Below are 26,718 nucleotides of genomic sequence, written 5' to 3' on the forward strand. Positions count from 1 at the left end.
ATCTCTGAACCTGAAAAGATCTCTGAAACCATATGATTTCATATGAAGTTGGTAGCCACAATGAGAAGAGAGCCCAGAAGTAATGGTTTCCAACCTGTGGAGTCTGCTGGAGGAAATGCACTAAGTAAGAAATTGGCGTGCCTTATGTTACGGTGCTCGCTTGTTTCCAAGTCCGTATCGATCTTAGTGCTGAGTTTTCACTCAGATGACGCTTTGGCGTTAGCAGATTGTTTCCGTGTGTGATCGCTGGCCGCATCTTAGCTGGAGGCGTGTGAGGAGGAAAGAGGTGGCTGCCTTGGCGTGGAGGCAGTTCGGCTCGGCTGGGGTTGTTTGCATCTGGACGCCGAGTGGGGCCCAATGGGAAGACGTACCGTGATTTTACGGTTGATAGTGTGGACAGCGGCTTGGTGTACCGTTTAACTTGATTCGCAAGGGGAGCAAAATCTCGCCTGTTGTAGTTTATCGAGCCTGAGTTTGAAATACCTTTTATGTGCGGCGGGATGTCATTTCGTCCTCCTGTCTCTCCGTCGCTGGCTGGGATTGCTATCCTCGTTTACCGTCCCATGGATGTATATCGATGGGGTACGCTGCTCTCCGTACTCTACTAGACGCTGGTGATGGAAGTGCGTCGTTCAGCGGCACGTTAGTCTGGGTGCTTTATGTTTGAAGTGCGTAGTCTTCGAGTGGCACTCCTTAGAGTTTGCCTTGCGCTGTTAGATTGGAGTTTATTTTGTCTTGTGGTGCTTCCGCTTTCCGTTAACGAAGATTAAACTTGACTCGGCATTCCGTACGACGGTTGGCATCTCAGCAGGCGGGCCGGAGCCACCTTCGCGACTAAACGGAAGTCTTTGGACTGAGAGGTCTTGTGTTTTGCATATTGTTCATAAATTGTTGTTTTGGTTTTAAGTTGGCTGAGGTTTGTTATGGATTTCCCGGCATTTGGTCTGTTGTCTGGCCCGGGGTAGGTCTCGTTATTTTAAAAGTTGTAAGTAGGCTGTTTATGTTTCCTTATTGGCAACGTTACGTAGCGCTCTGTATGAAAATCACTGGCTGTGCTGTGTGCAGTCTGTGGCTAGTTTGCATTGTTGTCTGCCATTGTAGTGTTGGGCAGTTGGATGTTAACAGCGCGTAGTGCTGTGCAGTTGGAGGTGAGCCGCCAGCAGTGGTGGATGTGGGGAGAGAGATGGCGGAGTTTTGTAATTTGTCATGAACTGCTATATATACTATGACTATTAAGGTAAATACATTGTTTGTTCTCTATTAATATCTTTCATTTGCTAACTGTCCCTATCAGTAGGTAGTGCCTTCCATAGTTTGAATCTTTTATTTAGCTGGCAGTAGTGGCGCTCACTGTATTGCAGTAGTTCGAGTAACCAAGTCTTTTGTGAGGTAAGTGATTTGTGAAACGTATAGGTTAATGTTAGTCAGGGCCATTCATTTGTAGGGATCTTTGATAGTCAGATTGCGTTGCGCTAAAAAAATATTGTATGTCAGTTTAAGCACAGTCTTGTATAAATTGTTCAAAGGGGACGTTTCATAGTTGGTCCTGTTTTGGCTTAGTACGATTTTGGTTCACTGCCCGGTGGTTCTGGTATTACGCCGGGTCGCTGTGGTTGTGTTGCATTTTGTATGGGGCTGTGTGCTCGGAGCCGTGGAGTACCATTTGCGTGAACTGCTTCACTGAGGAGTACTGATCGGGCCATTCTTGGTCCTCTGTTGTATGAAATGATTTTATTATTATTTTAAAGTAACATTATCACTTAAATGATTTAGTTCTTGCTGGGTTAATTGCAATTTGGGTACTGAGAAATTTGCCGGCAGCGAAGCCGAGGGGTTCTAGGTGCTTCAGTCCGGAACCGAGCGTCTGCTAGGGTCGCAGATTCGAATCCTGTCCCGGGCATGGATGTGTGTGATGTCCTTAGGTTAGTTAGGTTTAGGTAGTTGTAAGTTCTAGGGGACTGATGACCTCAGATGTTAAGTCCCACGGTACTCAGAGCCATTTGCACCATTTTACTGAGAAATTTAGTAGTGTAATTACGGAAGATTTAATAGTGGCACATGCCCCTTTACCTGTTTCGTAATCTGTTAATTACCGAAAGACCTTAAGCTCATAGTCATATGATGTGATTTTCTTAAATTATTGTATTTTTATGTCATGTTATTGTTTTTTTTTAATTTGCTCATCACTGGTGTACTGTTCCAAGTATTAAAATGTTTCAGGTAGCTATTACTTGGGTGGAACGCGCGGAACCGCAACGGAGAGAGTAGTTGCGTGCCTTACGTGTCCGTTGTTGGCGCGGCCTGGTGTCCGTTGTTTGTTTTGGTGCACCTGAGTGAACTATTGTATTGTCTCCTCCCTTGCGGTCCCATCGTGTTCTTCTCATAAACATTTCCTTCAAGGTATTTTAGTTAATTTTATGCTAGTATTATTTTAATTTCTTGCATTGGTAAAACTGTGCGGCTTTCATTATGCACACTGTTTGTCATAGCGGAGTTGATGTGCCATTGTAATTTCTTAAACTCCATTGTGTGTGCCCTTCGTGATACATATTGTTTGTCATAATAAATTTGAGTATGGCAATTATAATGTCTCATATATCATGATGTGCGTGTGTAATGGTGCAATAAATGGATGATTGTTGTTTTTGGCGCCCATCATGGCTCCTTTCTTGTCCCTGTTGGTACATTATCCTTGTACTTATGTTGGTAAGCCGCATTAGTGGTAGCAGAGCGTGGTTACGATCCACGGACCTCTGGGTTACGGGCCCAGCATGCTTCCACACACCGTAACACCTTAGTTCATACGAACTGACAAACGAGTAGAGACGAGTAGAGCGTCTAGACGAGGTGTGGAACTCTGGCTGCCACGTCCAGTATCGCCGGCGGCCCGGCAGTTCCGGCCGGCTGCGGCCGTATCTGCAAGGTGGCCGCCGTGGGCGTCGCGCCGGAGGAAGAGGCGGCGGCTGGCGGCCGCGATACGATGGCCAGTGGCCGAGGCGCGCCGGAAGCGTCAGCGGCCGCTATCTGGCCCTGGCCGCGCTATCTGCCCGCTATCTCCCGGCCAGCCGAGGCAGCGCCGGCCCGGCCGCCGTCCAGGGCGCCCACTCAAATACACGGCGTGTTGGGTCGTGTGGTACACACTACACTGCCTACATCAGGATCGCCAACGGCGTGCGGGACTTCACCCGTGTGCAGTGCGAGGCATGGCGTGTCTCAGAAGGGAAGCTCCCCATCGCACCCCCCTCAGATTTAATTACAAGTTGGCACAGTCGATAGGCCTTGAAAAACTGAACACAGATCAATCGAGAAAACAGGAAGAAGTTGTGTGGAACTATGAAAAAATAAGCAAAATATACAAACTGAGTAGTCCATTCGTAAGATAGGCAACAACAAGGATGGTGTAAGCTCAGGAGCGCCGTGGCCCCGTGGTTAGCGTGAGCAGATGCGGAACGAGAGGTCCTCGGTTCAAGTCTTCCCTCGAGTGAAAAGTTTAATTTTTTATTTTCAGACAGTTATCAGAGTTCAGGCACCCACACATAATCAACTTCGCTCTCCAAAATTCCAGGACATGTTCAGATTTGCTTGGACATATACAGGATTTGACGGTCTACACACGGAAAAATCTGAAAACGGTAAAAACATACGTTTTGACAGAGCCTTCGGCATGGATGTGTGTGATGTCCTTAGGTTAGTTAGATTTAAGTAATTCCAACTTCTAGGGGACTGATGACCACAGATGTTAAGTCCCATAGTGTTCAGAGCCATTTGAACCACATTGAACTTCTACGACCATCAAAATGAGAATGTTTCGACGTTGCGACAAAAAGGCCAGCTGTACAGTGCTGGCATTGCCGGATAAACGTTTGTCCGCTTTCAACGCCAAAGAAAAAAGAAAAACTAGTTAAAACTTTAGACGCTTATTTTTTCAAAACAACAGTTTTCAAGTTTGCGGGAGCTATAACTGTTGAAATACACATGCAGTTGGGTTGCATCTTCTTGTAACATGTACTGTAGTTTATAGGATTTTTGCGATGTATTTTGGTGCAAGTTTTCATAACGATATTTTGGTTGAAAAAATTGACTTTTATTTCAGAGTTCCTCCATTTTGTTAAAAACCATTTTTCTAATGTTTCTAAGTACTATGTAGGGAAATCATCGGTCTCAAAGTAGTTCTTGAAATTTTTATTATTATTTAGCGTAAGGCAATACATGCAGAAATATTACAAAACTACTACTCGTCAATATTTAAGCACAGCTCTCCAGCATAAAATATCATAAATAATAATAGCTATGATGGATATCAAGGCGTTTCCTGTATTTTATAACATCTTTCGTCGCTGTTAGGAAATCTTTGAAAGGACCCTTGTAGGAACGCGCTGGACATGTCGATACAACACAAACAGCTGTCAGACGATGGCGATGAAGAGTTTCCTCACTTGTGCAGAGCGTCTGCACACCGTCCATGGTGTGTTCGGATGCGGTTCAAGATATTCCAAATTGCCCAAGGCTGATGGAATGAAGCGGGGTTTCTTCCGGATGGAGGGCAGCTTCAGGCATTGTGGAGAACAGTTTTGTTGCCAGCAACGTTTCCATTCATTAGTGAGATTGAATTCAGTTTTCATCAGAGCCCTGCCTGTGATGAGAGTGTTATGTCCTGATGTTAGTCTCTTTTGCTCCGCGGGAAGCATGCCGTCCACTACTGGAAGGGTGGTGTTACTAGCAGTCTACTGGTAGTCACGCATCAGCGCGCTCTTTCGTCTGGTACCAGGATGTGGAATGTGGCTCAAGATAGGTAGCCAGTATGTGGGAGTAGGTCGTATTGAGCACTAAGAATGAACGTGGCCTCGTTAAGTTGTACGTCTATCTTTTTTTACGTGTAAACTATATAGCATCGCTTCTTGAAAAAAGTAATGTAAATCAACTTATCGATATGTAACTACAATGGAACCGCTATACGTGCTCATAGAACTGTAATTACTATTATCTCTGTATCGTAGTATATTTGAAAAAGCTTTCTTCGTTTCACGTTCTTGTCTTATTCTTTGTCTTCTGTGTCTGGTTGGTTCTGATGTCCTATCTGGTTGGTTGGTTTGGGGGATTAAAGGGACCAGACTGCTATGGTCATCGGTCCCTTTTTTCAAAGACAAAGAACACCCACAGAGAATAAAAACGAGGAACAGAAGAGATCACAGACGATACAGAACAAGAGAAACTGAGACAAAGACAAGACAAAACGAAACGAACTAAAACCACACAGAGTGTGACGGTAGTTGGCCGACCATAGAAATAAAAAAGGAAAAGCCAACCACTTAGAAACACATTTAAAAAAATCAGTTGAAAATCATAGGCCAAAGGCCAGAATCAACACAAAACAAGAAAATAAAACAGAAACACTCAGAGTAAATGATAAAATCCCCCTGCCCGAATAAAACGTAAAACTAAGTCAGCCATAGTGGAGTCGTCTGTTAAAAGGGCAGGGAGCGTATCAGGCAGCGCAAATGTCTGCCTGACCACAGCTAAAAGGGGGCAGGCCAACAGAATGTGGGCCACTGTCAAAGCTGCCCCACAGCGACACAGAGGAGGATCCTCCCGGCGCAGTAAGTAACTGTGTGTTAGCCGGGAGTGGCCAATGCGGAGCCGACAAAGGACGACGGAGTCCCTGCGGTTGGCTCGCATGGATGACCGCCACACAGTCGTCGTCTCCTTAATGGCACGGAGTTTATTGGGTGTAATCCGATCGCGCCATTCAGCATCCCAAAGCGCAAAAACTTTTCGACGGAGGACTGCCCGCAAATCAGTCTCTGGGAGGCCAACATCCAGAGATGGTTTACACGTGGCCTCTTTCGCCAGGCGGTCAACATGTTCATTGCCCGGGATACCGACATGACCGGGGGTCCACACAAAGACCACAGAGCGGCCGCAACGCGCAAGAGTATGCAGGGACTCATGGATAGCCATCACCAGACGAGAACGAGGAAAACACTGGTCGAGAGCTCGTAAACCGCTCAGGGAATCGCTACAAATCACGAAGGACTCACCTGAGCGGGAGCGGATATACTCTAGGGCTCGAAAGATGGCGACTAGCTCAGCAGTGTAAACGCTGCAGCCAGCCGCCAAGGACCGTTGTTCGGAATGGTCCCCTAGAGTTAGCGCATACCCGACACGACTAGCAACCATCGAAACGTCAGTGTAAACAATGCCAGAGCCCTGATACGTGGCAAGGATGGAATAAAAGCGGCGGCGGAAAGCCTCTGGAGGGACCGAGTCCTTCGAGCCCTGTGCCAAGTCGAGCCGAAGGCAAGGGGGAGGAACACACCACGGGGGTGTACGCAGAGGCGCCTGGAAAGGAGGCGGAACAGGGAAAAACCCAAGCCCGCAGAGAAGCTCCTTGACGCGTACGGCGATCGGACAACCCGACCGGGGCCGACGGTCCGGCAGATGGACGACCGACTGCGGGGACAGGACACGGTAATTTGGATGCCCGGGCAAACTAAAAACATGGGCAGCATAAGCAGCCAGTAATTGTTGGCGTCGTACCCGCAGTGGAGGTACACCTGCCTCCACTAGTACGCTGTCCACAGGGCTGGTGCGGAAAGCACCAGCGGCAAGGCGTATCCCGCTGTGGAGAATTGAGTCCAGCACCCGTAACGCAGATGGGGATGCTGAGCCATAAGCCAGGCTCCCATAATCCAGACGGGACTGGATTAACGCCTGGTAGAGCCGCAACAGGGTAGAGCGGTCGGCGCCCCAGCGGGTGTGGCTCAAGCATCTCAGAGCATTTAGATGCCGCCAACACGTCTGTTTAAGCTGCCGAATATGAGGCAGCCAAGTCAACCTATCATCAAAAACTACACCCAAAAACTTGTGGGTCTGCACCACAGCAACAAGTTCGTCGTCAAGATAAAGCCGCGGCTCAGGATGGACTGTTCGGCGGCGGCAGAAATGCATAACGCGGGTCTTGGCAGCCGAAAACTGAAAACCATGCACTAAAGCCCAAGACTGCGACTTGCGTATAGCGTCCTGTAGCTGACGTTCAACAGCTGCAATGCCAGTAGAGCTGTAGTAAAGGCAGAAGTCGTCAGCATACAGGGAAGCGGAGACAGAATTTCTCACGGCCGCAGCAAGCCCGTTAATGGCTATTAAAAACAGACAGACACTTAAAACAGAGCCCTGTGGCACACCGTTCTCCTGGACGTGGGAGGAACTATGAGAGGCCGCGACTCGCACGTGGAAGGTACGACACGACAGAAATTTGCGGATAAAAATCGGCAGAGGACCCCGAAGACCCCATCCATGAAGCGTAGAAAGAATGTGATGACGCCATGTCGTATCGTACGCCTTCCGCATGTCGAAAAAGACAGCGACCAGGAGCTGACGGCGGGCAAAAGCAGTACGGATGGCCGACTCCAGGCTCACCAGATTGTCGGTGGCGGAGCGGCCTTTACGGAACCCACCCTGAGACGGAGCCAGAAGGCCCCGAGACTCCAGTACCCAATGCAAGCGCCGGCTCACCATCCGTTCAAGCAACTTACAAAGAACGTTGGTGAGGCTAATGGGACGGTAGGTGTCCACCTCCAGAGGGGTCTGTCCAGGTTTCAAAACGGGGATGAATACCTTCCCGCCATTGCGACGGAAACTCCCCCTCGACCCAAAGACGGTTGTAAAGATCGAGAAGGCGCCGCTGGCAGTCCACTGAAAGGTGTTTCAGCATCTGACAGTGGATGCCATCTGGCCCAGGAGCGGTATCAGGGCAAGCAGCTAGGGCACTGCGAAATTCCCACTCACTGAATGGAGCATTGTAAGATTCCGGGTGGTTGGTGCGAAACGAAAGGCTCCGACGTTCCAACCGCTCTTTAATGGAGCGGAAGGCCTGGGGGCAATTCGCAGAAGCGGAACTCATAGCAAAATGCTCTGCTAAGCGATTTGCAATGACGTCGGAGTCAGTACAAACGGCTCCATTCAGTGAGAGCGCAGGGACGCTGGCAGGGGTCCGATAGCCGTAGACGCGTCGAATCTTGGCCCAGACCTGCGAGGGAGTGACATGGAGGCCAATGGTGGACACATACCGCTCCCAGCACTCCTTCTTGCCTTGGCGGATAAGGAGGCGGGCCCGCGCACGCAGCCGTTTGAAGGCGATAAGGTGGGCTAAGGAGGGATGTCGCTTGTGACGCTGGAGCGCCCACCGGCGATCTTTAATCGCTTCAGCGATCGCAGGCGACCACCAAGGCACAGCCTTCCGCCGAGGGGACCCAGAAGAACGGGGAATGGCAGATTCGGCGGTAGTAACGATTCCGGTGGTGACCGATTGAACCACCGCATCAATTTCATCAGTAGAGAGAGGCTCAAAAGAGGCAGTGGAGGAGAACAAATCCCAGTCAGCCCTATTCATAGCCCATCTGCTAGGGCTATGAGAAGAGTGACGCTGTGGTAGTGACAAAAAGAGCGGAAAGTGGTCACTACCACACAGGTCGTCATGCACACTCCATTGGACAGACGGTAAGAGGCTATGGCTACAGATGGAAAGGTCAATGGCGGAGGAGGTGCCATGCGCCACACTGAAGTGTATGAAGGCACCATCATTTAACAGCGAGAGGTCGAGCTGCGACAATAAATGCTCAACGATGGCGCCTCGACCTGTGGCCACTGACCCACCCCACAGAGGGTTATGGGCGTTGAAGTCGCCCAATAGCAAGAAAGGTGGCGGCAATTGGGCGACCAGTGCAGCCAGGACATGCTGCGAGACATCACCATCCGGTGGAATGTAAAGACTGCAGACGGTAACAGCCTGTGGCGTCCACACGCGTACAGCGACAGCCTCTAAAGGCGTCTGGAGAGCGACAGACTCGCTGTGCAGAGTGTGAAGGACATATATGCAGACGCCACCAGACACCCTTTCATAAGCAGCCCGGTTCGTAAAATAACCCCGATAGCCACGGAGGGCGGGGGTTCGCATTGCTGGAAACCAAGTTTCCTGGAGAGCAATGCAGAAGAAAGGGCGAAGGCTGATAAGTTGGCGGAGCTCAGCTAGATGGTGGAAAAAACCGCCGCAGTTCCACTGGAGGATGATATTGTTCATGGCTGAGAAAGGCGTGAAAGGATTGGGAAGGCAATTTACGCCGCTTGTTCACTCACTGCCACCGATTCAGTACCCGTACGAGAGGCATCCATGGCGTCTGAGGGACCAGCGAGATCAAGGTCCTCAGCGGACGCTAGAATCTCGACTTCATCCTCAGACGCAGAGCGCGAAAGGTGCGGTGTGGTTGGTGCCACCGCAAGTTCTTTGGCCTTAGAGGTCTTTTTCTTGGACCTCTCTCGCTGAACCTTGGGTTTCACCGGCTGGGAAGGCTTCACCGATTCAGACTTCGGGACAGAGGAGGATCGTGAAGCCCTACGCCCGGCCGCTGGTGAGGGCTTATGCCACTGGCGGCCGTCATCCTTCCCGCTGGTGAAACCCTGGGAAGAGAGGGTCCCAAGGGAACTCTTACGGGCGAGAGGAGCTGAAGAAGTTAGACGCTTCTCCGGATGAGAAGCGGGGACGGACGTCCCCGGCGGGTGGGAGGAGATTGCTCCTGAGGTAGGTGGTGCAGGAGCAACCGGTTGGGTAGAGCCCCCCACGGGCAAGGGGGCAGGAGGAGTCGTACTGCTTATCGAGCTGGCTGGAAGTCTCGAAACTGATGGGGCTAGCACAGGTGTTGTAGCAGCTGCATAAGAAGACGTCATTCTCACAGGATGGAGTCTGTCATATTTCCTTTTGGCCTCAGTATAGGTCAGCCTGTCCAGGGTCTTATATTCCATGATTTTGCGCTCTTTCTGAAAGACTTTGCAGTCAGGCGAGCAAGGTGAATGGTGCTCCCCGCAGTTGACGCAGATGGGAGGCGGGGCACATTGAGTATCGGGATGAGATGGGCGTCCGCAATCTCGACATGTGAGGCTGGAAGTGCAGCGGGAAGACATATGGCCGAACTTCCAGCACTTGAAGCACCGCATCGGGGGAGGGATATAGGGTTTGACGTCACATCGGTAGACCATCACCTTGACCTATTCCGGTAACGTATCACCCTCGAAGGCCAAGATGAAGGCACCGGTAGCAACCTGATTGTCCCTCGGACCCCGATGAACGCGCCGGACGAAATGAACACCTCTACGTTCTAAGTTGGCGCGCAGCTCGTCATCAGACTGCAAAAGGAGGTCCCTATGGAAAATAACACCCTGGACCATATTTAAACTCTTATGTGGTGTAATAGTAACGTGAACATCCCCCAACTTGTCACAAGCAAGTAACCTGCGTGACTGGGCGGAGGATGCCGCTTGTGTCAGTACTGACCCAGAGCGCATTTTAGACAAGCCCTCCACCTCCCCTAACTTGTCCTCTAAATGCTCGACGAAGAACTGAGGCTTTGTGGAGAGAAAAGACTCCCCATCAGCTCTCGTACAAACTAAGAATCGGGGCGAATAACTGTTACCTCCATCCTGAGACTTACGCTCTTCCCACGGCGTGGCCAGGGAGGGGAACGTTTTCGGATCGTACTTCGGAGCATTAAATTGAGCCCGAGAACGCTTAGAGACTGCTGGCGGCTGGCCGCCAGCGAGAGATGATGTACCACGCTTCATTGCGGGTCATCCGCCCTGATGCCACCTACTCCGACCAAGGGCCCTCCCCACGGGCGCCACCCAGCCACAGCAAAGGCCACCTGGCAGGATGGCCGTTGCCGGGAGTCCCGATACCCCAGGAGGACAGGCATCTACTCCTTGGTATACGTGGGGAGTTAACGGCGCAGGCATCAGTAGAGCGATCCCTGTGTTGTCAGGGGGCTACAACCAAGAGGGTACATGGCGGCCCCACCACAACGGACTGGCTACCGGGCTGGATCTTAGGTGCAAAAATGTCCAAGGTCGTCGTCGCAGTTAAAAGAAACACTGCAGAGGGCAGCGTGGTAATCGCACCCAGGAACGTATTCTCGCCCAAGAGATCGAAAACGAGCGGGACACCATTGCAACGACGAGTAATCCGGCTAAAGGTCTAATTGCACGACGGATACAGTGCACCATGTATGGCGCCCTTCCCCAATTGGCTCGCTCTTCGGATAAATTTAGAAAGATGGAGGTCAAACCCGAGAGGGGACCATCACATAAGGCCGAAACATGTGAGACTCCATTTAGTCGCCTCTTACGACAGGCAGGAATACCGCGGGCCTATTCTAACCCCCGAACCCGCAGGGTGGGATGTCCTATCTGACGGTCACACATAGATCATGGTCCGTAAATAATTGTTTCAGTTATGTGTAGTGTCATGATAATATGCTTGAATATATGCAAATAGCTTGATAGCGTGTGTTTTTTGTTAGTAGCAAAAAGTAACTTCTCTGACCCATAATTATCATTTACGTAATAATTAAATGTAGCCCTGGCCATTTTGTGTAAACTGATTGTTGTAGCGACGCCATTAATGATAAAAATGATAAAAAAGCTTTCAATAGTCAATTCTTGCAAGAAGTATTACAGATAATCTTAACAAATACAGAACGGCGTAATATTTTCCATTTCATTTTATAGGCCAAGGTACAGTTTTGGCTCAAATGGCTCTGAGCACTATGGGACATAACAGCTGTGGTCATCAGTCCCCTAGAACTTACAACTACTTAAACCGAACTAACCTAAGGACATCACACACATCCATGCCCGAGGCAGGATTCGAACCTGCGACCGTAGCAGTCGCGCGGTTCCGGACTGCGCGCCTAGAACCGCGAGACCACCGCGGCCGGCAGGTACAGTTTTATCAATAATAATTTTTACTGATGTATACGTTGCCATTGCACATAGACAGCTATACTGGAGCATCAAGCCTCACAGGAAAAGAAATAATTAAGCAGTTTATTTAACTGGTTTATGGCGTAACGTAAAAGAATGATTTTTTTTCAATCCATCGAGAGTAAGACGGATGTCTTCACGTTGGAGTACGTATAATATTTCTGTCGATAGCGCCCTGAGAAACAATTAGCCGTGCCTTTTAATCAACATAAAAGAGAATTTTTAACGAAACATTTTCATTTCCAGTGATCAGGATAATTTATTTCATTCACTTTTGAAAAAAAGGTTTAGCGATAACTATTAAGCCAGCGGGTGCACAGAACTCTGCTGCTGAGTACACCAAGCCGAGTGCTGATACCCAGACACCGTCAGATATCGATCCCCAACGAGAGCCGCAGCGTTTATGGAAAATGTTGTTTCTGGTTTTGAGCTTAGCTGATGTTCGTGTCAAGTGCTCCTTAAAAGAAGGTATATTATCTAACGTGATCCCAACGTATTTTAGGTGTACATTATGATGATGTTTGTCTCCTTCAAAATAAACATCGAAAGCTCTGTGTGCCAGTCTATTGGACAGATGAAAACATGAAACTTTTTGTGTTAGCAGAAGAGCCAATACCGTGTTACGAGTGGGGGCCGAAATGCACACGTTTTAGCTCATGCAGGCTGGCGTGAGGAGGGAAGAACTATACTGACGTGAGGTCTGGAACATGACAAGGAATGAGAATTCAGAATGCGGACATAATTAGTTTGATACTTAACATTAATCCATTAATGATGAACGTCGCTCTTGACAGTACATGATTCACAATATTATCTGTTCAGAATACATTCATGAAGATAGTACTTATAGTAACTGAATAGGGCGCCTTGCTAAGTCGTAGCAAATGACGTAGCTGAAGGCTATGCTAAACTGTCGTCTCTGTAAATGAGAGCGTATGTAGACAGTGAACCATCGCTAGCAAAGTCGGCTGTACAACTGGGGCGAGTGCTAGGGAGTCTCTAGACTACACCTGCCGTGTGGCGGTGCTCGGTCTGCAATCACTGATAGTGGCGACACGCGGATCCGACGTATACTAACGTACCGCAGCCGATTTAAAGGCTACCACCTAGCAAGTGTGGTGTCTTGCGGTGACACCGCCAAAATTCTTTTTCTTTTTGAGTTTGGTTGTAATCTCCATTTGAGGAAATAGTGGCTTATGTAGACCAGTTTCGGATTTCTTCAGTTCAAAAATATTGTGTTGGGTAGCTATTGCCCAGCCGCCTGCATAGCCGAACTTACTGGACTGTGTTGGAGGGACATCAGGTGTATATATGCATAAATTAAGCAAGAGAGAAACAAGGACGAGTCCCTGTAGCAAGCCATTATTCAACACTTTTAGGCAGCTAGTGTCTTCTTCTGTAGTTACAGTAAATGTCCTTCTGGTTAACGTATTGTTAATTAGTTTTGTTGTCCGTTTGCATGGGACAAGTTGTAATAACTTACAAAGCAGTGCATACCTCCAAGCTGTGTCATATGCTGCAGTTAGACCGACAAAAGCAACTGACGTTTCCTGCTTCCTTTGGTATCCTGCTTCGATAAATGTTGTTAAAGGTAAGCGCAGCTCCGTCCTGGGCGGAATCCAGCTTATTCAAGAGGGAGGCTCTGAAAGATTGCTGAACTAATTCGATTCTATAGAATTCTTTCCAGGAACCCATAAACGCCGGCCGGTGTGGCCGAGCGGTTCTAGGTGCTTCAGTCTGGAACCGCGCGACCGCTACGGTCGCAGGTTCGAATCCTGCCTCGGGTATGGATGTGTGTGATGTCCTTAGGTTAGTGAGGTTTAAGTAGTTCTAAGTTCTAGGGGACTGATGACCTCAGATGTTAAGTCCTATAGTGCTCAGAGCCATTTGAACCATTTTTGAAGCCATGAACAGTGCTCAATAGTGCGACTTGGCGGTATTCCTGAGGCTGGTCTGGTACCTTGGTAAATCGTCATTGAAGGCATAATTAAATCCAAATGCCAAGTCTTACAGAAGATTTTATCAAAATATAACATTGATGTTGTTGTTGTTTAGGGAACACAGGCTGAAGATGAAGAGTTTTAAAAATTGTGTCGTAGGTCGAAAAATGCGGCGATCAGTGCTCCCACCGACCGTCCTTGCACTCCGCGAAGGCCCTTTGTCTGTATTACGTAGTGTCCTCCGGTTTTTTTACTTAAAAAAATAAAGAGTACAACCTTAAGGGTGTACGACACAGGTCTAAAGAAGAGATGAAAGGGACACAGTACTGTCGCAAGAAACTATTAAAGCACTTTCAATAATTAAAACTGATTATCCATACCTCGATAAGCTACTTAGCAGATGTGGAAGACAGGATCCACCAGGTAACCGGAGCATTTAAGTTTTTAAATGGAGTTCTGTGGAGCAGGGAGGTACGGGAAGAAAGAAATGAGTGTATTCTGCAGACAGTAGTTGCAAGTGTACTGACATATCTGTTGACCATGGACGAGCCTCAGAGAAACAAAGAAGGAGAAGTACAGATGTGGGGATATGGAGACCAGCCATGACATCCACAGCATAGAAGAGAAGAAACGAGGAATTTTGGGACATAATGGTTTTCGAAAAACCTGTCAGTCAAAGAAATGAGAAAATAGAATGAACCGTGAATTTACTTTCAAAAATCTCTTTCTTAAAGAATTTACTTTATTTACTAACGATTCATCAAGAACATTAACACATTTAATCATACTAGGTGAGCGTGTAAGTAGTTGCCAGGGAGTAACTGACGAAAATGAAATTACCTTTAACAAATGAGAATTTTATTCATAAAAGCCTTTTCAAAACAGATTTAAAAATTTATAAGCAGAAAAGCGCCCTCGAAATATCAAGTTACAATTTTATTTAGAGGCAGAAAGAACAATACTGACAATATGAGCCTTCGGGCTGAGAAGCTTGCCGCTCCCTTTCAGCACGGCCGTAGTCATGACCGCTCACAACAGCCTCTGAAAGACTACACTGGTGCAAATCTGCAACGCACCGGATTACTTTAAACTAAAAATTTTAGCGACTCACACAAACACATTAACTATGCACCCCGTAAGAGGGATGGAAATGATACAAACACATTAAGAAATTATTTGCCACCGACAGTGCAACTTGTTTTTAAAAAGACTCTTACGGTGGAAGGGTGGCAACTTCATGAAAATGACTATTTAAATAAAACCCATGAAATTCAGACTTGCATAAAATGTACAACATGCTCTACATTACACATATACCGCTTCGCAGGATGATAGGCTGGATAAAAACATATTTCAGGAATTCGGCCTCTACACCTTAATTCTATAAATTCGTTAACACCGAATCCGACAAACATGACAGAGCTATTAACGTCCGACAGACCGACAGACTGACAAACAGACACTAATTGCCTAACAATCGCGGACGAGAGACAAACGAACAAAATGGGGACGAGAGACTGACCAAGAAAACAAGCCGAATTTAACAAGCAACTGAAACAACATATCACGAATCACTTAACTGTGATGCCTGGCGAAAACCTAGCGCAGCACCCCCAAAACGCTCTCCCGATCCGTCCGCTAGCAGCCGCTTCAACGAAAGCAGGAAGGCGCACCGATCTCCCGTCTCACGGCGTCGCAGCTCGCCCCGGCCAGTCCGATGTCGTGGGTTGTCTCCTGTTGCTCTCGTATCGGCCACGAAGCCACTATCCCTCGCCATACGGTGCGGCCCACTGGACTGATGTTGCGACCTCACATGCGCCGACGCTCAAGACGGACGAGTAATCTCGTGTCCCTGTACGCGACCGACCAACCGATCGATCCAACCGTCCTTGAAGGTCGATCCGAACGAAAGTCACCCTGGCACTCCAGACGGCAGACCGACATTGATTAAGCGATCACTCGGTCGGACCCACCCCTGCAGAGGAAACATGCCCTCAGGCTACCCAACATCCCTGCCCCGGGAAGAGACCGACCTACCGATCAATCCAACCGCCAATGTCCATTGCCTGAACAGAGCAGACTGGCGGCCTAACACATACTGGCACTCCGGACGACAGACAGACACTGACTGCCCCACACTGACCCGGCTGACCAACTGACCAGACTCACCGAGACTGACAGACTGACTCCTCTGCCGAGCCCATAGCGCGAGTTAAATGCACGTGAACAGGCAACTTTTCCCCTTTACCACCTGAGGGAGACACCAAAGCTGCGATTGCCACAGCGGCGCCACCGCCAGAAACGGAGGGCGTCTGCTTCACACTACGCGCTGCGGCGCGTTCTTCAACACAGCAAAATTTTACCATGGCTCATAGATCTTCAGTGGCATGTCCACGTACGGGAATAAGGACGGTGGCCAAGAGCATCCCACCAATGACAGCCGCCGTGAAGGAGGAAGCGAAGAGGGTCGAGGGTAATGTGGAGACCTGGAGTGACTACAGCGGTGAGAGAAATGGACGTGAATGATAACGAGTGCGAACATAGGGCAACTGCTGTTGAGCGGAGAAGAACTTGAAACTAAGTAATATTTCACATAATTATTGTCCGAATATAAAAACTTATAAACGGTGTGATCTTAAGTTAGTATTAACACAGAGCGTAAAGAAATTTGAAACTATGTATTTATGTATGTTGAGGCAGCATAACTCACGGCGAGCAACTTACTCAGAGTATATTCGTCCGTTATTAGAGACTGAGAGCACCTGGTCACTTCCAACAAACTTTCCACTTAATTTCATACCATACGAAACATCTTGTCGTTGACATTCCGCCCAAAGTAACGAAATGAGAAAAGACTATCCCTTACTGTATTTTAGGAGTTAATGCAGTGAGGCTGTAGACGCCACGTAACATTCTATATGACAAACACTGACTGTGCTGTGTGAAGTCTGTGGCTGGTTTGCATTGTTGGAATATTTGCTATTGTAGTGTTGGGCAGTTGGATGTGAACAGCGGTTAGCGTTGGGCAGTTGGAGGTGAGCCGCCAGCAGTGGTGGATGTGGGGAGAGAGATGGCAGAATTTTGAAAGAGGACGATCTGGACGTGTGTCCATCAGAAAGAGTAAATTTGTAATACTGGATATCATGAGCTGATATATATACGATGACTTTTGAACATTATTAAGGTAATTACATTGTTTGTTCTCTATCAAAATCTTTCATTTGCTAACTATGCCTATTAGTAGATTCTGTGATTTATTCAGTTTTCAAATTTATACTGACTTTTTGATCACCCGGTACATGACTACTATTCATTTCACACTTGAATGCTTGGCAGGCGGTGCATACCACCAATTTTAATCTGTTTCTAGGCTCTTCTTTCCTCAAATACCAAAAATCTGGTGACCTATCTGTTTTTGTCAGTGTGACTGATTGTTCGAATGGTTTGGGATGTTCTACCGAGTTGTTTCCGTTTCCTCCACGGTGTTTCGACTACGGACGCAGGCGTTTTCTTTTGCTGCTGCGAGTTCTGCTGTTACGTCCGCTCGCTGCCTGCTCCTCAACCATACTGTGCCCTAGTGTTGTTGGCCCCGCACCGCTGTTTGTAGCCGAGTTCGACTCCCGACGCCCACTACGCTCTTTTGTTCGTCGGAGCTCGCACTGATATTCCGTGAAACGCTAATTCTCTCAGCACTCCTCAGCATGTGGTGACCGGCGACATCTAAATAAATCAGTGCCAGATCCACAGCCTTTTGTAAAATGAAAGTCCTGTCACTTTTCTAGGTTTTCTGATGTTTCTGTTTCGACGCTTTTTAGGAACTTCCTGTCTGCACAGCAATACTGGTCGCACTGTATTTAATTTCACCAATACTTTCCACACAGTGCTGGATGACAGCTGTCTTGGTTGATTCGCAACACTCGAGGGGTGACGCAAGGAATATCAGCGGCAAATTCGACTAAAACAGTCGAGCAAGTCAGCTGTCGCGATCATCTTTTCTTGAACACAAGATTCAAATTTAATTAATTTAAAATTAATGTACACACTTGGTTAGTTTTCTACTGTAGTAGTCGACATCCAGTTGTATCGGTAGGTACATATCAGTTGTAGAAATTCTCTAAGGTAGCTGTTGATACCCAGTGGTATCGGAAGGTAGATATAACCAGTCGGACTTTTCTGCTGTACGATGTTATCGATATATATACGTAAGCAATTGAACGGAATGGACAGTGTCTCGAAAGGAGGGTATAAGATGAACATCAACAAAAGCAAAACGAGGATAATGGAATGTAGTCGAATTAAGTCGGGTGATGCTGAGGAAATTAGATTAGGAAATGAGACACTTAAAGTAGTAAAGAAGTTTGGCTATTTGGGGACCAAAATAACTGATGATGGCCGAAGTAGAGAGGATATAAAATGTAGACTGGCAATGGCAAGGAAAGGGATTTTGAAGAAGAGAAATTTGTTAACATCGAGTATAGATCTAAGTGTCAGGAAGTCGTTTCTGGAAGTATATGTATTGAGTGTAGCCATGTATGGAACATGGACGATAAATAGTTTGGAGAAGAAGACGATAGAAGCTTTTGAAATGTCGTGCTACAGAAGAATGCTGAAGATTAGATGTGTAGATCACATAACTAATGAGGAGGTATTGAATAAAATTGTGGAGAAGAGGAGTTTGTGGCACAACTTGACTAGAAGAAGGGATCGGTTGGTAGAACATGTTCTGAGGCATCAAGGGCTCACCAATTTAGTACTGGAGGGCAGTGTGGAGGGTAAAAGTCGTATAGGGAGGCCAAAAGATGAATACACTAAGCAGATTCAGAAATATGTAGGCTGCAGTAGGTACTGGGAGATGAAGAAGCTTGCACAGGATAGAGTAGCATGGAGAGCTGCATCAAACCAGTCTCAGGACTGAAGACCACACGTAAGGTATTGGGCGACAGCACCACATTCTTCATGGAGTTCTACTTTCTGTTTCTGTTAGTGCTGATACAGGAAAGAGGACCAGATGAGAAGTGTTTTGACGCAACCAATTTGGTCGACGTGTTTTCTGCTGTACAATGTTATGGACAGCTATACGTAAGATATTGGGCGTGATTGCACCACATGCTTTGTGGTGTTTTACTTCCTACTGGTGTTGATACAGGAAAGAGGACCAGATGAGAAGTGTTTTGACGCAACCAATTTGGTCGGTGTGTTGACCTTCCAAAGCACAAGCTAAGTACAAGAACATGCCCCCCCCCCCCCCCCCGCCCACTCACCCCCGCTCTCTGTGGAAACTGTCATCGGCGTCGCAGACAGGCACCACAGCCGCTCGCCGCCTTCTGACAGCTGCCTGTGGCCATCAGTCAGCAGGTAATTGAAGCCGCGGGATGGAGGAAAGGAGAAGCGGCGCCGCGCAGCGCTGAGGCAATTAATCTCGCATCAGATAGGCCGCGGCTAGCCCAGCCAGGCCCTTGTGTGTGTGTGTGTGTGTGTGTGTGTGTGTGCGCAGATGCGCGCGGCAGATAGCTCCGGCCGCGGGTATTGTCTCTGCTCGGCCGCGAACCCCTGACCCCACTTAGCGGCTTCTCCCGGCTGCTATGTGGGTCACGTATTCCACATCTCCAGCTGCGGCAGACCTTTCCGTGTGCCAAGAGGCAATCTCTGTGACGTGACCCCAGGCGGGTAGCATCGCACAGCCCCCCCCCCCCGTCTCCCCCCACCCGGCACTTGCGCACAGTGGCGAGCAGAATGCTGGGAACAAAGGAAAAAGTCCGGAGTCTCTGCGGTTAAGTGGTTCTTGCGAAATGAGACGTTAACTTCTGCTGGCCGAGAGAGATTTACTTTCACTTTCAGCCTCACTCGGATATGACAACTCTTGCGTCACATAATTGTTGCCCTGCAGCGTCCAGAGTGATGTTGCCAGAGGCAGTTTGCTGAAAATCTGGCCTTAGGTACTGGCTGTTTCATAAATTGATGAGACATGGAGGTAAAAGTCGGGGCACGTCAAAAAGGTGGATACTGTCAGTCATTAGACAACATTTTCTTACACAATTGGTAACAAGTGCAGGTATTTTTATATGTGCTACCTTAATATGTACACAGCTTTGTTAGTCGGTTAGTTTTTCTTTGCGCTGTACAAAAATGATTCAAATGGCTCTGAGCACTATACGACTTAACTTCTGAGGTCATCAGTCGCCTAGAACTTAGAATTAATTAAACCTAACTAACCTAAGGACATCACACACATCCATGCCCGAGGCAGGATTCGAACCAGCGACCGTAGCGGTCGCCCGGTTCCAGACTGTAGCGCCTAGAACCACACGGCCACTCCGGCCAGCTTTGCACTGAACAGTCTTTTCACAAAACACGTCACAAACTTTATGACCTGGGCTTCGAAGTGAAACACACCTGGCAGTGTAGGCTTTCCGTTTTGCATCCACATGCGCACACATCAAGAACCGACCTGCTGCCCAGTGAAAAACAAGCATTAATATCTTGCTACTGCTAAATGTACTAGAAAGTACTACGCAGCATAAAAACATACAGCTGCTAATAGTTATAGTTACTAGTGTGCAAATGAAGTAAATACTGATGTAATGTTGTCCTGTACAGTGTCCTGAGGCACCAATAGAAATATCTGCATTTATACGAGCCACACTCTGATTATACATTAAAACTGCTCATGGATTGCACCTACTGGGACTGGGCAACTGCTGCTTGCAAGGCAGTATGAGGAACGATCTACAATCGTGGGACATTCAATCAACATGGCGCCAAACCCTCTATCCATTCTGTGGTGAACGTGTGGGTGCTATTCTGTCATTCTGTGCAACGGATTAATCTGAGATGTACCCTTTACCCTGTGGCTCCTGCAAGATGCAATTTCCACCCCCACACTACTACAGAAGTCAGGCAGATGCTCCTAATGTTCTAAAGAGAAAAACCTGAAAAACATTCAGCAATAAATATCTTCTGGGGTCGTCCGCTGTAAGGAAATGACACAAAAATTCGAAAAATTTGTGGATACTTGGGTACTGGAGAAGTGCTAGTTAGTGCAAGAAAAACACGAAACTAACGAAAATTACTATTTTTTTTGCAAAAATTCTGAGATATCACAATGGAACTTTTAGTTATGAACTGAAAAAGTTATTTCCGGTTTCTTTCCGGAATGTGAAGTTACCTCTTAAGGATAGGATTCGCTAATGAAATTTCTACACAAAGTTTGAGATTGTTATTGACTTTGCAGAATGGCTGAGAGCAGTAGCCTACTAAACTTGAATAATTATCCGTTAGAATGTTGCTAGGTATGGTTGAGATTGTCGTGTGTAAAATTCAGTGAAGTGTACTGTTGTGGAGGAAATATGGGGCTCGCAAGAGCTGTAGCGCACAATACCGTAAGCTGTGATGACTGCTGTCTGGGCCAGTAGCTGCTGACAAATAAGATAACTCTCGTTCTATCTGGATTGACCTTTGCCAATCAAACTCTCCCTATGCCTTGATGAACTCAAGGACTCCTATTCGCCCCTATTCGAACTATTAGCGTGGTACACTGGTCAGATAACCAGTCCACTGTGATGCCACTCAAAAATTCACTCGCAAGCGTTTAACTACAATTCCGTCCGTTCACACCGCACAATGTGTGGTGGCCAACACAGTGAACAACAATAATCGAAAGGACTCAATATAGAGTCACACTTCGATTCGCTCTTGACAGAGGTGCTCTCCGAGTGAAGTACTGAGGAGAGACTTGTTCCTCGCTCTTTGAGTACACGTACGAGTGCACACGCTTTCGTTACGTGTTCTCGCTCTAAGAGCAACAACGGAACGGCCCCTCTCCATGCCAGACATGAAGGAGCATATCTTTCAGTGTCTTCCATTATCCCTTCAGCTCAAGGCATCAGGAATATCGTCTGCCAATCAGCATTGCTCTTCTAAAACGGGAGAATGACGTTTTGCTTAAGGCGACCAATCCGGAAATCTGTAGCATCGGCGTTTGGCGTTTGCCGTCTCCCTGTGAAAGCCTCTGAAACTGCGTACTATGTTTTTAAAGAATGCATAGGCTGGGCGCTCCCACACAATGTAGCGGAATTTGCTTTTAAGCTGAACACGAGGTCGTTTTCCCTTTCACTTGGGCAAACGCTGTCTGCTCTACGGGCAGTCGCCAGCCGACGTAGATAGGTTGACTCGTCCTCTGGCATGCGGTTTGCCTCTCCCAAACTCAAAGCTTTTGTGACCGTGTCTTGAATGTGTGTGTGTGTGTGTGTGTGTGTATGCCAGCCTTGGGTATTTTTACTTCTTATTTGCATATCGTTTATCTCATCGAGTTTGGGTTCGAATAAAGCGTCTGGATGTGCAGAATATGATTATGAGGGTGGAATATGTAAGCAATGAAGGTCAGGAGACCACGACGTCTTACACTATTACTGTCAGCTGCTTCACTCACGCAGTTCCTAATTTGGCATCATGAGGGCTGAGTGGACCCTGTTCCAGGCATTATCCCACAAAAATCACAGGAGCTACTGGGAATCGAAGGAGGATCCTTCCACACTGAAGGCGGAGGCAGTTTCTTACCTTATATTTTGAACATTTCAGTATTATATTTTAAAAAGAGTTGCTACACGGATGCAACTGTGTTCTACCATGGAACGCTTCTCAAATGTTCACCTCCGTAATATAAGTTTTGATTACGTTCATACTCACTTATGAAATGACAGCACTGACTTTATGTGTGTTGCAGTCTCTTTTTCAAATTACAAAAAATACTTCTCGAAAGTAAGGTTTTTCCAAATGTGAATAACTTTTCCAAGGTACAACGTAGTCATGTACAAAGGAACAAATGTTTTATTCAAATTTAAGAAAGTTGCATTCGAGAAAATATCGCCATTACTGTTTTATAGCGCTAGTGTTCATTATTCCTCTATTACACACGAATAAGCAGTAAGTGAAACCAAATTAAAAGGAATTATTTTCAGAAACCAGTTATAAGTTAAAAATGTTGTAAAATAGATGTCATTGGCAACTAACACAGATTTCCATTTCCAGAATCAGGAAAAAAAGTTGTTAGGACATTAAAGGGGATGACCAACAATTTTTCGTTCATACCACGCTCCCGCTCTCGCTCTCTTCTGTCGCCTGCCGGCATAAAAAAATGGCTCTGAGCACTATGGGACTTAACATCTATGGTCATCAGTTCCCTAGAACTTAGAACTACTTAAACCTAACTAACCTAAGGACATCACACAACACCCAGTCATCACGAGGCAGAGAAAATCCCTGACCCCGCCGGGAATCGAACCCGGGAACCCGGGCGCGGGAAGCGACCTGCCGGCATACTTCCCCCACTATGACACCATGTTGGGTAAGAGGAGAAAATTGCAACTGCGCCGCATTTAAATGGCAGTGCAGTCGTATGGCTAAATGTTATATTTCACATTCCTCAAGAACATATATCAAAAACAAAACAAGTTTTCGCTATTAATCAATTATTTTTCACGCGCTGAAGACATAATATGATTTTTATCTGGTAAAAATTGACGGAACATGTACAGATACAGACAGTTTCATAGAGCTTCGCATTCAAGTTGCCACGTAATCGTTACTTGTTTGGTTTCGTAATAGAAAAAATGTCTGACAGAAATACGTCGATCGAAGTATTTCAGCAATTTCGCAGCCTCGTTATGGAAACTTGGAAAATCTACCTGAGAAAAACAATGTAGACGCCCTGGACAGTTCTAACGTAATTAAAATAGGAATTACCTCGCAGGTGGATATGCTACATTTGCACATGCATAGGGGCGCTTTCAACTGAAACACAAAACGGTCTCGAAAACAACTCGAAAACAGATGTATGATAGACAGTATCCCGAAAACCTTTATAAAACTATCGTATTTCTTGCAAGGCCACAATGAATTCTTCAAACCTCGTGCTCTCTTTAACGCCAGTGATCTTATCTTTGTCAGAATATGCCCCTTGTACTACACGATTTTATTTTTAAATGCATCCCCATCAAATATGAAAGTCATTACCTTGCAACATGTTACTGTAGGCAGTTGCAGAGAAGTCCACCGAGCTGGCGCAGTGGTTAGCACACTGGACTCGCATTCCATAGGACGACGGTTGAAACCCACGTCCGGCCAACCTAATTTGGGTTTCCAGTGGTCTCCCTAAATCGCTACAGGCAAATGCCGGCATGATCCCTATGTAATGGCACGGCTGAATTTCTTCTCCATCCTTCCCTAATCCGATGAGACCGATAACCTCGCTGTTTGGTTCCCCGCCCCAAATCAACCAACCAACCAACCAACCAACCAACCAAGTCCACATAAAATACGAAGTCTGCAATCCATTCCAGGTCTTCTGATTTTCGTTCTTGCACTAGTTTTTCCTTCATAAATTCAACAATAACAAGATTTAAATTGAAGCCCGCGATTTAACCAACGAACTTTGTAGTAGTATATGAATTCTCCAGGCTCTTTGTTCATTCCCATTGAAAACTATTGCAATTAAAAATTGTAACATCGACGTGATAAATTTTTGGCTACAGTGCGACGAGAGGAAATTATGCCTGTAACAGTTATAAACATTATCTATTCGACGTATGAAAAACAATGAAAACGATGATAAATATTATTTATGTAATATTCTATGATGTAATTGGACATATCGATATGTATCATACAAAGACAATGGTAATTGTAAATTCCTTTTATGATCTGCGTTTGTCTTCCTTCGTTTTTACCTTTTGTCGGTTGGCTTTTGTAGGTTGCGTACGCATATCGAACTGAGGTCTGTTAAGAAATTATTACTTGAAAATAGAGTTCATTATTATTATAAATATGAGTGAATAATTATTTGTAACTTTAATTCCTCTCTTAGTAAGCATTATCCGTGTTAATTATTTGCCGGCCGGTGTGGCCGTGCGGTTCTAGGCGCTACAGTCCGGAACCGCGTGACCGCTAAGGTCGCAGGTTCGAATCCTGCCTCGGGCATGTATGTGTGTGATGTCCTTAGGTTAGTTAGGTTTAATTAGTTCTAAGTTCTAGGGGACTGATGACCTTAGAAGTTAAGTCCCATAGTGCTCCGAGCCATTTGAACCATTTTTTTTTTGTTAATTATTTCTTTCCGCTGCAAGGAGCGCAGCCATTGATGATAGCGATTTGTATCGCGTTTTTGTCTGTGTTTTCCTTAGAAACAAATCAAATGTTTGCTTGATGAAGTCTAAATAGAGCACAATACGAAAGTAGATTTTATAGATCTTAATAAGCATTTTAAATATTTACTTATTTGCTCTAAAAATAGAAGGTCTCTATCAATTGTCTGCCGCCATCTTAACAATTATCTCAGCGGCAAATTCAAATTTAAATTACGCAACTCTGCTGAATAAATGCCGAAGGTAATACAAATGTGTAAAAATAAATGTGCACCGGTGGTCCCGAACTCATTTTAATGAAAATGATTCGAATCAGATTGGTTCTTTAAAAACAGTGCTCATAGCACGATATTTATAAGAAACTTTTCTAGCTGATGTATGGAGCCGAAATTAATTACGCACGAGTTGCGAAGAATATTGTTTCAGGTAACATACGTCAGTGTTGCGCGCGGCTGATATTCGGTGGTTTTAATTATCATTTTGCTGAAGATAACTGCTTACATCTTAATCAATAGTTGTAAGGAATCTGTTGTATGAACTGTGACTTAGTGACACACAACTTACAGACAACGCTTTAACACGACGTTAACTTGGAGTTCTTTAGCAACTTGATCAAATCTTTAGCCGGGAGAAAAATTATTTAGTAATTACTCAATGTAATAAAATAAGATTATCATTTCCATTTACAAATTAGTTAAATACCAAACCACTGAATAACACAGCAAACGCCACAAAATGGAAGATACTGCTACAGAAATTTTACTATTCGTACCACTAATTTCTTCAAATTGCCCATTCCTGCAAATTTAGAACAAGGTACTTTTTGAATTACTGAACGCTGAATCCCCTCTGCCGATCGCTGTAATTTTTTGCTCTTTCATTGTCATGCAAAAGTTTGAATTCTTTCTGGATTGCACTATAATATCGTTTCGTAGCAAATAATCAGTACCCATACCTTATACGAACTGAGCATTCACGTCCCTCTCTTCTGTCGTACCCATTGATTTTAAAGTATTGTGACGATAGATCGCTGGACTGCATTTTGGCACAATTGTCTTTTGTGTCACTGGAGGTACTTACGAATAACTGTGTGTGTCGTAATCAACCCCCACCCCCTCCCCACCACCACCTCCACGATTGTCGGATAATGAAATGGCGGGTAATATTCTTTTCATATTGTTACTTATGGCTACTACATATTTTAAATAACCATACATTAATGTTTGTGAAAAAAATATAGTCTAAGGAGTAATTCTACTCTGTTCTTGCTAAAGCTGGTACTGAGTTACAAAAATTAGATTTTACACATTCACATGCCTGTTGCTGTATACAAGTAAAAATGGAGTTCATACACATGTTACTTAAAATCCGTCTTGATTGCAAATTTTTTTTATTCATATGACCGGTTTCGGTTCATTCAGAACCATCTTCAGATCTGTAAAAATAATGATACTAGTTTACTATTTCACGGAAGCAAATCTTTTTCATCCTATCCAATCAACATCAAATGTACCAGAACGAACCTGATATTACAGGAGTAACCCGTCCAAATCCAGCAAATTTCACATGCTACGTCACATAAAATTGGTTGGCAGAGTGCACGCCATTTATATTAATTATAACACTATTACCGACAGGTGGCGTCTGGTACATTTGTTACATTCCATTTGCACATACTGTATTCATAGATCTCTTTTTTTATTTTTTTTAAATATTAAAAATACTTAATAAAAATATGTAGATGTCAAGGTTAAAATCTGTACTTATCAGAATTAAAAAACAGTAAAATTATCATTTTATACGATCTAAAATACGTAGGGCGATTTATATATCTA

Source organism: Schistocerca piceifrons, chromosome 9 (assembly GCF_021461385.2).
Source record: "Schistocerca piceifrons isolate TAMUIC-IGC-003096 chromosome 9, iqSchPice1.1, whole genome shotgun sequence".
NCBI classification, from domain to species: domain Eukaryota; kingdom Metazoa; phylum Arthropoda; class Insecta; order Orthoptera; family Acrididae; genus Schistocerca; species Schistocerca piceifrons.